Source organism: Rhinichthys klamathensis, unplaced genomic scaffold, assembly GCF_029890125.1.
Source record: "Rhinichthys klamathensis goyatoka isolate OS25496 unplaced genomic scaffold, OSU_Roscu_1.1 h1tg000465l_1, whole genome shotgun sequence".
Taxonomy (NCBI): domain Eukaryota; kingdom Metazoa; phylum Chordata; class Actinopteri; order Cypriniformes; family Leuciscidae; genus Rhinichthys; species Rhinichthys klamathensis.
This window is the reverse complement of record NW_026606954.1, coordinates 738,791-753,190: the sequence shown is the minus strand read 5'-3', so window position 1 is coordinate 753,190 and position 14,400 is coordinate 738,791. Positions and strand designations below refer to the sequence as shown.

Below are 14,400 nucleotides of genomic sequence, written 5' to 3'. Positions count from 1 at the left end.
ATTCAATATAGCCTATAAATCAATAGTCAATCAATGTCAAATTGTCAATACATTGCTTTCTATCTTGCATAATTAGTGCAGTTGTTTAGAGTTTGTAACTACACTGAGACTTGATAATCAGTGTCTTGTTTTAAAAGTATAATGTGTACTTTGATTGGGAGTGGCATCATTCACGTGCATGTATTGTACAGTATGTCTGGTCTCCACATATTTCTGCTTGAAAAATGCGAGTTTCATTTAGGCAACGCGCATATGAACGCATGATAACACACGCGACGCGGTTATGTTTTCCGAGCTGCAGTAAAAAACACCGTTGCACTTTGTCGTTTATCAAAATCAAACGTAATAAATAATTGTATTTTACTCTCACTTTTGTCAGCCACAAAGTGATGCAAGAGATGCACTGCCTGCCCAGCTAGGTTAGCAAGACCGAAAAACATCAAACTTTGCTGACATCAAACTTAGAGAGGAGAGAACACAAGTTTACCTGATTGTTGTTCCCGCAATTCACTCTCATGTTTTTTTTTTTCTTCCTCTTTTCGTGACCAGAAGGATAGTTTCGCTTCATTTTGTCGTAGATGTTGTAGCTACACATTTGACGGCGCGCTATGACTATGACACGAGATGGAGGCGTGGCCTTAAGTAATTTGCGTGGCCCTACGCCGGTCGCGTGCAGTCTATGGTCGCGTGCAGCGTTTGCCCTTCATACTGACTTTCACTTTCGGTGCCCGAATGGAAGTGAATGAGGCTTTGCGATTTTTTATTTTTTTTTAATCTAGGCCTACGTGAAATTCTGCATCCATTGTACTATTTAATTTTTTTCTCGGAAGGGCAACTTGAGTGAGAAGGGCAACTTGAGTGAGAAGGGCAACTTGAGTGAGAAGGGCATATGGGCAGTTGCCCGGGCAACCTGAGCAACCCCCCTGTGCACGTCCCTGTGTCAGACGTATTTGGTAGCATGATTGCCTCATTTAATCGTGTATTAAGTACATATTTATCAGGCTGATATTTGTAGACAGTGAATTTATAAAAGAACCGGTTAATGGCCTTGTGTCAGAACACGCAGGTATGAAGATATGTTTGGTTTTTTATTCTAACTTTAAAAGCTAGATTAATCTTTGAAAAGGTTAATACAGTATTTGATTTTTGGCGGAAAATCTGGAAAACCACCTTACGTTTGATTGATTGATTGAACTTTATTGTCCAGTCTGTTTTCACAGAGTGGAAATTTTTCTTTGACACTGTACCATAAGACACATCACATATCAACAAAACAAATACAAAAAATAATATAGTTAAACACTGTAAAAAAGACAAATTAAAAAATATTAGCAGTCGCTCTATTGTTTCAATTAAAACACTGTACGATTTAAGATAATCACTGCCATAGGAAGAAACGATCTTTTGTAGAGATTTTTTCTAGCCAAGGGAATTTTTAGTCTACGTCTGAGTTGAACTGTTTGGTGTTTTGCGGCACATATTTCTTTTGCAAAAAACTTTGCATCAGACATATCATATATCATATTTTTTACTTTATACTTGCTAGGAAATGAATTGAAATTGAACCTTTGTATAAATAAGAAAAGTATATTTTAAAAGAAGTTTAAAGGAAAAAAGTACCAATTAATGACATTGTGTCAGAACACGGCAAAAATGAAGAAGCGCTTTTACATTTTTGTTCAAACTTTAAAGTAAGATTACCCTTTGAAAAGTGTGATACAAATCGTATAAAGTATTTGATTTTGGGTGGACCGTTGTGCCATTAAACTTAATCTTTGGTTTTAAGGGGAATTAAATACATTTTAAAAAGTATTTTTATAGCTCAATGGCTTTATTCATAAATATGACCTCCTTGGTGTAAAATTAGCTCTGCCAATGTTCTGACGGGTAAGTCCATGGCCTCCATAAAGTATAAAGTATTTGATTTTGGGTGGACCGTTGTGCCATTAAACTTAATCTTTGGTTTTAAGGGGAATTAAATACATTTTAAAAAGTATTTTTATAGCTCAATGGCTTTATTCATAAATATGACCTCCTTGGTGTAAAATTAGCTCTGCCAATGTTCTGACGGGTAAGTCCATGGCCTCCATGGACTTACCCGTCAGAACATTGGCAGAGCTAATTTTACACCAAGGAGGTCATATTTATGAATAAAGCCATTGAGCTATAAAAATACTTTTTAAAATGTATTTAAAATGTATTCATGTCGTTCCGCCATCTTGAAAAACTATAATAGCGGAGGGGGACAAAAAGCAGGCTACCTCAACGCGTTTCTACAACACGTTTTCGTTTAGAGCCGGCTGACTGAAACCATCTGAAACGGACACAAGAAGGTCAAGCTTGTCACTCCTCCGGCAAATTTGAAAGATTGCACGGCACTTCATAATGCAATCCTCGTAGCCATGATAAAGCTTAAAAAATTAATTTAAAGTGAAACGTGTCCGGCAAATTCAAAACGACGGTAAATATCGGGATAGCTTTTCCCAGGTGGATAGAGCTAATGAAGGAGAAAGACTTTGAAAGGGACACTGAAGTCCTGCTTTCTCATCGACAGTTAAGTCAGTGTTATGGTCTAAATGACAAGCTTTTTCATTCCGTGGTTGTGTAATTCATTATATAGGCAACATAACGGTAGAACGTGTATAGTTAAACTCGATGAAGTGCAATTGGACGACATGTCGTAGCTTCTTGGCACATAGCGGGTACCGTAGTTGCAACATGCATTTGAAAAAGCGAAGTGCTAGAGAGCACTATGCGTTTGAATGCAAAATACAATTTCACCGCTAGATGGAGGAATTCCTACACAGCGTACCTTTTAAGGACTAAGCTATAGGGTATTTAACAAAAAGCCTACAAAAATGGAGGAGGTTAAAGGGGCATGTTTCCTGCTATAGTATCATCAGCTCTCCCCAAAGTCTGTTCATGTGGCCTGTCGCATCAACAAATGCTAACATTTTAAACTTCTACATATATTTTGAGTAGATAACCGATAGTATATTCTCAGTGAAGGGTTTCACCCTGGGTGCTTCCACAATGAATAAGGATAGTTTGAGAGATGCAAGAAAAGTAAATATGATATATCTTATACGTACAATAGGTCGTAGCTACCGCAGAAAAAGTAAGAACATGCTTTGAATTAAGACGAGTAAAATTAAATATTCGCTCAAGACAAACTTATGCTGCGTCATGGAGCACAGAGGCACATTGCGTCTCTGAAAATGTGTGGTGATTTTCTAAATGATACAATTTAATCTAAATAAGAGCAATGTAGAGTCCTGGGATTTCTTTTAAAACAAAAACTTTGTGACAAACTTTGACAACATGTTTCATGTCGCATGGACAAAAACTATTTGAAATAAGATCTAAGACGCCAAAGCACAGTTCTTGATTTATAACATTTTTTATTTTTTGAACAAACAATGTTTAGTAAAAATAATCATACAGAAGTCTTCTAAGAAGATAAATAGAAGATACGATTTTAATAAAACTTTAAAGATTTGATTTAAACAGTTTTTTTCAATTTTAAAAGATCTCATTTAAACTTTTATGATTATGCTTTTAAACGAGTTTAATATGAATAAACCTCTGAAAAGCAGACTAGCATTGCATATGCTGGGGCATTGTGACCCCAGAGGCTCATCTGGACTGTCACTCCTCTCGTCTCTGTGAGGGTGTGAAGCTATTGTGAGTGTGAGTTATTTTATATTTATATATATAATTTATGTATATATATATATATATATATATATATATATATATATATATATATATATATTAATTTAGCTAAAACTAAGGTTAAATTGTTTGAATACATTTGTCATTATACATTGAGTTATATACTTTATTTGATTTTATGGAACCAGTGCAAAACAGTATGTAAAAAAACAATGTAAAAATGTAGTTTTCTGTGATGGTCGTGTATGGGGTAGAATATGCTGTTACAGTTCAAAAATCATTATGGCTATATTAATAACAATTATACTTTAGGTCACCGTTAAACAAAATCTTACAGTAATCTTCTAAAACATACGAATGTATTAAAACTATAAAGATTTAATTTAAACAATCTTTTCATTTTTAAAAGATCATATTTAAACTTTTACGATTATGCTTTGAAATAAATTTAGTACGAACAAAACTTTGGCTCTGGAAAGGCGTTAGCAGACTAACATACATGATGCACAGAGGCTCATCTGCTCTGTCACCCTATATCCTGAAGCTTACATTATTGTAAAGTAACGTATTTCTCTGAAGATGTGCTGGTGATCGGAAGGAGCTTATAAGCAGGCTATCAATGGGGCTCGGCCTGAGGCATTACAGATTCTAAAAGTCTTCATTGTAGCTCTCTCACTATAGCCATATGTGGGGATTTTCTCACAGATACTACTTGAGGAATTATTAAACATTTCACACAATGTGTGTGATAAGTTGTGAGAGCCGCAAATTTCAAAGTTCTTTACATGCACCCTGATAAATAAAAAATATAGTCAAGTTTTCCCCAGAGACCATCGATATAGCATATTTGTTTTTTATGAATTTAATTAAAATCATATTTTTAAAAAGGTATAATGCTTATACACTATGAAAATAAATTTAGCAAAACATTCACAGTCTCATTCTGATCACTGAACACACCCCTCTGACTGTCAAACGCTGGTGTGAGAAAGAGAGAAATACTCTGTGGTTCTTTTCAACTTTAAATGGTCAATATGGACATCTATGTGATAGGAGCTACTTTAACCCTGGTGAAAATGTAAGATGATTTTATTTTTATCTAAATCTAACGTAATTGGTACAGTAAATTTGTAAAATATTTATTTTAAATAAACAGAATGCTTTTCAACTTCAGTAATTTAGTAAAGTATTTATTTTATATATGATATATTTTAATTTATACACTTTTAAAGGAACAGAATGCTTTTCAACTTCAGTAATTTAGTAAGATTTTAAATGAACAACATGCTTTTTCAACTTCTGTGTGAGATAAACTTTCAAGGTCCCCAGTAATGTGGAGGGAGGGGAGGAGATCCATGCCGCTGCAACATACGCGTGCACACACACACACACACACACACACACACACACACACACACACACACACACACACACACACAACGACTCCCTAACTCCCTACGGTCCAAAAAAAATTATAATTGGAGATAGTTTTCAGAGAGATCCGGCTCTAGCGGGGGATTTTTCTTCCAACTCTGTAAAACATGTAAGATTATTTTATTTTATCTAAACAGGCAGATAAGTGCACGCGGCGCATCCTTTACTGCTCTGACAAACACACACACACACACACACACACACACACACACACACACACACACACAGACAGACATAGAGCACCTCTTTTTGTTTTGAAGCAGAGTGAGATCATTTTATTTCAACTTTTTTAGGTGAGGTTTTACATAAACTGTATGTTTTATATTATTCAACTCTAATAAAATTTTAATGTCTCCGTTTTTTAATCGGAAATGCTTCACTGAATACATTTATTTTTTACGTTTGTGTCAGATAAACTTTCACAGTTTTTCTTATCACTTTCACACACACACACACACACACACACCTGCTATGATAAGCTTAGCCATAGCGATGGGGATGCGCTAAAAAATAACAATCCATCGCTTTGTAACTGTAACAACAAAGTCCAATACATCTCAAACTAGCTTCAAACTTCAAACAATCCATCATTTTGACAGAAGCTGTAACTGCAAGGGGCGGAACTAGATCAAACAAACTTCAAACAATCCATCATTTTGACAGAAAGTTTAACAGGAAGGGGCGGAACTAGGTCAAAGCTCGCCATCCATCATTTTGACAGAAAGTTTAACAGGAAGGGGCGGAACTAGGTCAAAGGTAACAGGAAGGGGCGGAACCAGGTCAAATGTAACCGGAAGGGGCGGAACCGGAATGGGTGGGACAAGGGGCGGGACAGGAAGGGGAGGAGCCGGAAGGGGCGGGACAAGGGGTGGGGGAGATCAAAGGATAGCCACGCCCACCTGTCAATCAATCAATCATTTTGTAGAATCAATCAAATAATAGAAAATTGCTCAGTGATCGTCAAAACAACACAATTCAATTTTTCTCGGTTTAATGAAAACCAAAATAGGTCGTTATGCCAGAGCTTACGGGGATAGGTCAACATCCGGGTATTTCTCCACTGGAACGTGTTAACGCAAACGTGTAAGTTTCACGTTTGAGGGGGTTTAACCGTGACATCTACACGTTTTCCAAAGTGGACCAACGTGATTATTTCACGTCTTGTCGTGATACCGGGTTGACTCTCGGCTATAATCCAGGCGAGGCGAGGCGCATCTCAACAAGCCTGTTGCCTGTATCTGGACTCTGATTCTCGCCGCCAGCCCGAACCTTGCCCGTCTCCGACTATCCAGTTGTCTGCTGCCCGTGTCGAACCAAGCCTGTCTCTGACCCTGAGTTTTGGCCACTGCCCCGGGCTCCAGTCTGGCCCTTACAATAATTTCAGCATTGTGTTATCCTTATACCTAAACGCTTTATGTTTGCTTGAAACTGCTCATTAAATTGTTGCAAATGGATCTGCCTCACCTGTCTGATTCGTCACAGAATCGTATGAAGGCTGAATGAATTAACCCCTTAACTGTCACTACCCCCCCTTTTGATAATTGACATTAAAATGCACTATACAAACTTAAATGGTTGTAATTCAAGAATGCTTTATAGACCTAAGTTTGGTCTTGTTTTAAAGAAAAGAATCAGCAGATTACTACTGAAGTGAAAGCACTTCAAAAAATTAAAGTATGAAAAAAGTTATGGAAGTTATAATTTACAGTAAATAAAATATAATTTATTAATATATATTTTTTTTATATAAAATTAATATTTTACAAAATATTTTTTACTATAAAATTACTATAAAATGAAAGCTATATACCAAGTTGTGTTCCAAATTTAAAGTTGATATCACAAAAATTGAAGTTCCCATGAGATTTTGTTTAGGGGTTATACCAAAAATAGCCACCGGGTGCCATTGAATTCCATTGAATTTAATTGTATGCATTCTGTCATAACAAATTAATAAATTTCTATCCAAATATCACTTCTGTCACTAAATATGGAACCTTGAGACTCAGACCTTTCTGACAATATGTGTTTTGTCAAGATTAGAAAAGGTTTTGATAATAAATTATGAAAGATGATGCCCAAAAGGGGAGGGGCCTATATTGTTTATCAATATTTTTGTCTTTAATACAGACATAGGCTATGTATTTTTTTGTGTGTGTATGTTTTTATATATATAATAAAACGACATTGCATAACCCATAGAGATCGCACCGTCCGAGAGTTTGGGAATATTCACACATAACATACACATAAAACATGATATCCGAGTTTTAAAATCAAACATTTTAAAAGAGAACAATACATCACGGTTGTTTAAACCAATCAACATTAAGCTGTGTCGTCAGCAAGTCGTTTCCCATCATGCTTTTGATCAGCGCAGTCGGTGGAGAGCAACTGCGCGCGACTGCAGAATCCGACACCTGCACCTTGCGCTCGCGAGAGCTTTTTGACACACGTCAGCATGACATCAGAGCAAGGCGGACCGCACTCGGACACATTTCTAACCAGCATGCATTACGCGCTGATCACCGGTGATCGGTTCTGCGCAGATTTTGCTCATCTCAAACAAGCCTATTGACCAGTGTTGAAACCTGGTTGAAACCAAGACAACAAGACCAAGACTTTTGCGGGGTTGAGATCATTGAGATCAAGACAAGATCATGGCAGGGCGAAACAGAGTCAAGAACAGACCAGCACTTCTTAAGTTCTTCTAAAAGATCCACATTTGAGAAATGTCTTATATTTAATCAATAGGATAAAAACATCTAGAGCTGTGTGCTCAACAATCCCATCAGCAACCAGACCACACATCTGGACAACAACACACTCTATCAGATACATTCAGGTGGTGATATTAGTGATATGATGACATAATTTAAATTTAGGGTGAAATATCCCTTTTAACTATCGATAGTCCCTTTTATCCCGTTTGTCACTCAATATGTTTTATCTCGTTCTGATTTCAGACTTTTGAAAATCCTAATATTAAGGTAATACACAACCTGCCTTCAAAATAAGGCCCTTAAACGCCACTGTATGCGTTAGGAAACAAACTAGCATTGCTATGGTTTTTAATAAGTGTTTTAGACACAAATTACGAAAGTAGTAATGAGGGAGGCCTTTAATAAATAATAAAAAAAAGTGTATCAATTTGGGTTCTTTCCTCGATTTGTTTTATACACTTCTACTGCCATCTGGTGCTCAGAAAAATGAAGTGCATTTATTAAACATTTTCATGAGGAAAATGCAGAACTTCAATTGAAATAAAAACAAACTTGTCTGGATTGTACTTTTATTATTTTAATAACATGCCAAATTTTACCACAAAACCATTATTATTATTACCAAGTTCAGCTGGTTGAACAAAATCGGATTTTACAGTCCCATTTCATCTCCGGGTGTTTGCATTGATTAACACAACTAGAGAATATTTTAAAGTCATTTTTTCCCCCCACTGTACAAGTTCAGATTTAATGTACTCTGAAGATTTGATTGTGTACATACAATATGGAAGGAAGCAACACACATTTCACACAATTTTACCATTTTATTATTGATTAACATTATATAGGTACATTGTTTATGATTTGCATGTTAAAACAGCTGTTAGGAAGCAAAATATGTTTTTCCACTAGAGGACAGAAAAGATCAGATAAGATCAGAGACATGTATATATCTAACATGAACATGTATTCCTCAAGCAGATGCTTTTGTCAAAATTAATAAAATAACACTAAACACAACAGAATGTGGTATAGTTGTCATAATTCCTGTCTTGTGTTTTTCTGTTGCTACAAGTGTAACAAGAGTAATGTTAAAATCTACAGCATGAATACAAATACATTCAGATCACATTTACAATTTGGTATTCACATCTGATTGGAAGATGAACAGCATCACTTCAGATCAAACCCTTATTTAAGCATAATTACTAAAGCAAAATAAGGCACACATTTACAATTTCAATGAAAATAATATTACAAAGAATGTCAACTTAATTAAGTTGTTGTATTTTTTTTATTTTTTTTACTATAAAAGTGTCACAAAGGTCATGTGATCTCAGCTTTAAATACACTGTGATCAATGCTGAACATGAATATTAATCTGGCACTGGTGTTATTTACATAAAACTGCACATTAAGTGGTTATAGAAATACTGCTGTGGTAAAAGTAAAAGAAAAAACATATACTTAAACTCACTGTCTACAATCACACAAAATATAAGCTGTGAGAGTCAAACTATTATGTTAATAGAGTAACAGATGTGAAGTGTAACATCAGTAAAATGATATATGAAAGAGTTTGATTAACATGTTTCTTGCTTCATCTAAACATGCTTTTGCTTTTTACATGCAAGTTTAACAGTTCAACAGACACAGATTCATTTCTCACTTTTACCAGACAGATTCTAGAAGATCATAAAAGCAAAAATATGTTTTTGTTGTTGCAGCTGGAGCTGAAATGTTGATGATGTCAGAGTGATTGACACTGGTGGGCGTGTCTTATTTCTTTAAAAGTAAAGCTGACACTTCCTGTTCATTTACTACAGCCACATCCTCTAGACCAGTGCTTCTCAACCTTTTTTGGGACAAATCCAGGTGATATTTGATTTGAAAATTATTGTGAGCCCTGTGTGTGTAATTATATAATGTGCAATTAGGTATAATTAATACAATTAATTTGGTTTGTCATGATTAATTTGTGTTCATAATCAGTAAAAAAAAAAATCTTCTAACAAGAATAAACACATATGAACAACTCAATTATTATTGTATTATTAATTATTTTTAACTATCCTGGAACTATCCAAGCAGTGTTTCGCGCTCAGATCTGATGGCAGAATTATACATTACCAAAATGTGATTACAGACTCCATCAAATTGTCATTTTCTCCTAACAGTTTTGCGAGTTGACAATAATGCCTGACCAGTAAATTACTTGGTGTACAAAGAAAACATTTTGGCATTAGTTAATGCCTAAAAATGTAAATAAGTTTTAGCCTACCTTATAAATAGTATTTAGTTTCATTAATTTAAAAAATTGTCGCCGGAGTGAATGGGAACATGATTTAGTGAAAATATATAAGTGGTTCATCAGTCAATACTTTTTAATGGCTTGTCAACTTTCCATTCCTCCGCTGTGTGATTCTAGTCAGTGTTTGAGCGCTGGTCTATGACTGGAAAAATAATAGAGTCGTCACAAAAGAAACGAGCCTACATACTCTACATGTCGCATTAAACTGGCAGATTTTAGAATGTTTGGTAATTATTTTGCAAGTAATTACGTTTAATCTTGTCTTGCCTGGATCCTATCATGCTTTTGTCAAATTTACTTACAGAACGCAATAAAAGTACAACATAATGTGGTATTAAAACACTAACTAGAGTTGAGCAAAAGCCTTTTTTTAATAATTTTTTTTAATTAATTTTAATTAAGCTGGTTAATTTCTAAAATAAAAGTATCAAATACATTAAAGTTTGTGGCACTGGACAGTCACAGATGTTTCTGAACTGTGTCTCATATTTACAGTCTGATGAATTTCTACACATTGAAGGAAGGTCATGTGATCTCAGTTTTAAAGACAGATCAAAGCTAAACATGAACATTAATCTGGAATTGTTGTTAATTATTATATAAAACAGCAGACGCAATGGTTAGAGAAATATTGCTGTGGTAAAGCAAAACAAATATTTGTTGCTCATTGTCTGATCACACAAAATCAAAAACTATGAGAATCAAACTGCTAATAGTGTAACAGGTATGAAGTGTAACATTATTAACATGATATATGAAAGTGTTTGATAAACATGTTTCTTGGCTTTTTAAGCACAAGTTTAATAGTTCAACAGACTCGGTTCATTTCTTCTTTTCACTGGACGGATTCATAATATCAGAAATGTGTTTTGCTGCTGTAGCTGAGCTGAAATCTTGATGATGTCAGAGTGATGTTGGCCGTCTCTCATCTCATCACACAGAACATGTTGCTTGTTGAACATCGAGTAATTTCCCATCTTCATCACATTCATTGTCATCCGATATTTGCACGCTTGTGTTTTTATCATCCACTCTTCTGAGTAAGGGACCTGAAAGAACACAAAGAAATATAAAGGATGCATCTACACTTTGCAAACTCAAAAACACAAAAGGTTAGTACATTTGTTTTTATTGTAGTATATTTACAGTGGTCACCCAAATGCCATTTTGAACTTTCAAAAAGGAGTGGAACTGTGACATTTATTTATACGAAGATATTTTGAAAAATTCACAGTGTTTTTGTCCATATAATAAGTCAACGTTTTTAATGGCTTGAGGATGAAACAAAAAAAATAATGACTGAATTCACATGTTTGGTTCTTCGCACAACCTTTCGATTTAATAATGTAATAATCACATTGGCAGAGTTACTCACCATTAACAGTAACATCGAATATCTGATGTATGACTCTGTTGCCTCTGATGATCTGTAGATGATACTCTCCAGAGTCTTCTGTTGTGCTCTTTATGATGGTCAGAGATCCAGTCGTCTTGTCCAGTGTCACTCTGTCTTTGAATCTTTTATCACATCTAGAGGTGTTGGTGTCAGCTATGATCATGTCATGGCGTCCAAATGTCCACAGCATCTGATCATCTTTTTGTAAATCGGTAATGTTAGGATTTAGATTGATAGACTCTCCTTCCATCACTGACTCTGGCTCCACAGCATCATCTAACACATTTAGAAAACAAACAACATTTAGTCAGACAGATTAAAAGTAGCAGTTACTAAACAGTTTAAACTATGATTGAGTTTTGACCTCTATTTAAACCTTTGCTGGTCTAATTTCAAGACTAAGTTTCATATTTTCTTATTCTCAGATCCATCACATCTGCTCTTGTGTCGACATTATGCAGTTATATAACCTCTAATAAAAATAAGTCAGTTAACAAAAGAGTTAAAGAAGAGATTTCAAAACTATGGGTGCAGTTGTGTTGGTGGCAAATATCAACTTTCTTGATTGGACTTTCAGTGCTTTGAGGATTTTCTTTAGCTATAGTGCTCCATTATTGATTTTGAAATATAGCATTCCTCAGATTGTGTAAATGTATGTTCATCTTCATTAGCTTCATTTGAAAAAGGTTAGTACATTTGTTTTTATTGTAGTATATTTACAGTGGTCACCCAAATGCCATTTTGAACTTTCAAAATAGAGTGGAACTGTGACATTCACTTATACGAAGATATTTTGAAAAATTCACAGCGTTTTTGTCCATATAATAAGTCAACGTTTTTAATTGCTTGAGGGTGAAACAAAAAAAATAATGACTGAATTCACATGTTTGGTTCTTCGCACAACCTTTCGATTTAATAATGTAATTATCACATTGACAGAGATACTCACCAAGAACAGTAACATTGAATCTCTGATGTATGACTCTGTTGCCTCTGATGATCTGTAGATTATACTCTCCAGCGTCTTCTGTTGTGCTCTTTATGATGGTCAGAGATCCAGTCGTCTTGTCCAGTGTCACTCTGTCTTTGAATCTTTTATCACATCTAGAGGTGTTGGTGTCAGCTATCATCATGTCATGGCGTCCAAATGTCCACAGCATCTGATCATCTTTTTGTAAATCGGTAATGGGAGATACTAGATTGATAGACTCTCCCTTCATCACTGACACTGACTTCACAGCATCTAACACATTTAGAAAACAAACAACATTTAGTCAGATTAAAAGTAGCAGTTACTAAACTAAGATTGAGTTTTGACCTCTATTCAAACCTTTGCTGGTCTAATTTCAAGACTAAGTTTCATATTTTCTTATTCTCAGATCCATCACATCTGCTCTTGTGTCGACATTATGCAGTTATATAACCTCTAATAAAAATAAGCCAGTTAACAAAAGAGTTAAAGAAGAGATTTCAATACTATGGGTGCAGTTGTGTTGGTGGCAAATATCAACTTTCTTGATTGGAGTTTCAGTGCTTTGAGGATTTTCTTTAGCTATAGTGCTCCATTATTGATTTTGAAATATAGCATTCCTCAGATTGTGTAAATGTATGTTCATCTTCATTAGCTTTACTATAATGTGCTGTCAACCATTGCTGAGAGCTGAATAGACGCAGGTAAAAGGACATTCTCTCTCTCTCTCTCTCTCTCTCTCTCTCTCTCTCTCTCTCTCTCTCTCTCTCTCTCTCTCTCTCTCTCTGATGGCTAAACTAAAGATTGTTAAAGACTTGAGGTACTCACCACTGGGAACAACAATGAATGTGAAAGACTTGAAGCTCTTCTTTTTCTTGTTGGTAATCTGTACATAATAATATCCATAGTGTGTGTTTCTGAAGTCTGTGATGGTGATGGTGAGAGGTCCAGTGAGATCCCACTGCAGTCTGTCTTTAAATGTCTGTCTTTTCTCCTCAGATTTAAATTCATCGCCCTGTTTACTGAATCTAGCTATGGTCATATATGGGCGTCTTTTATTAAAAGATTCTCCAAACCTCAAGATTATCTCATCATCTGTCTGTATTTTAGTTTCAGTGTTTAGTTTGAGATCACCTCCCTTCATCACTGACAGAGTCTTCATTTCATCTTTTTCATCTCCGAACACCCCTAAAAATACAAACAGAAACAGTTAGAGATTAAACAAATAAAACATTCAACAGAGTTCATTAAGTCTTGACTAATAATTCTCATGAGACTAATAAATCTAATTTCACTTTCTACAATCATTTGCAATGGCAGAAAGTTGGTTCTTTAAAGTCTCTAATAAAACTCTAAAGTCACATCTCAATTCCTAGAGAAAACTACAAGTGGAATGTTGAAATGCAGACTTGGACATAAATCAAATGATTGTGCAGGGGAATATTAGGTCAGTTTTCTGAATATTTGCTTTGTACTGATAATATAGTAATCCTGTCTGAAAGCTGCTTTTAAAAAGGCTACATAAGCACTATACAAATACATCTGACTTGACTTGATAAAGACACACTTGCAGTCTCTACTAATGATTTGATGAGTTGAATCATGTGTTAGATGAGGAATATGTGCAGTGATGGCCCTTCAGGACAGATTTGATCTACGAAGGAATGGCTCATGAACATTTATAATCAATACAGTTACAGTATATTTTCATAGTACAATAAACATTAGCATTTTAAAACTAAAGCTCTTTTTTGTTCTTGTGAGAGCATAAAGTAACACTTGCCTAAAATTCTTGCTTGTCCACAAAACCTCTGGATTCGACCCAGAAAACCTGTAATCACTGATTCATTCTCTGAAGTCTCAGTGAAATCTGTAAGAAAAGAGAGATGAG

General features: G+C 35.1%; 1 long non-coding RNA gene across 1 annotated transcript; it reads right to left on the bottom strand.

The window, feature by feature from the left end:
* Positions 1-12,225: 12,225 nt before the first annotated feature.
* Positions 12,226-13,486, bottom strand: LOC130071893 (uncharacterized). The gene is made up of 2 exons (XR_008804056.1): positions 13,338-13,486; positions 12,226-12,782 (listed from the first exon to the last, which is right to left on the bottom strand). It is a non-coding gene; the product is annotated as an uncharacterized LOC130071893 (long non-coding RNA).
* Positions 13,487-14,400: the final 914 nt, after the last annotated feature.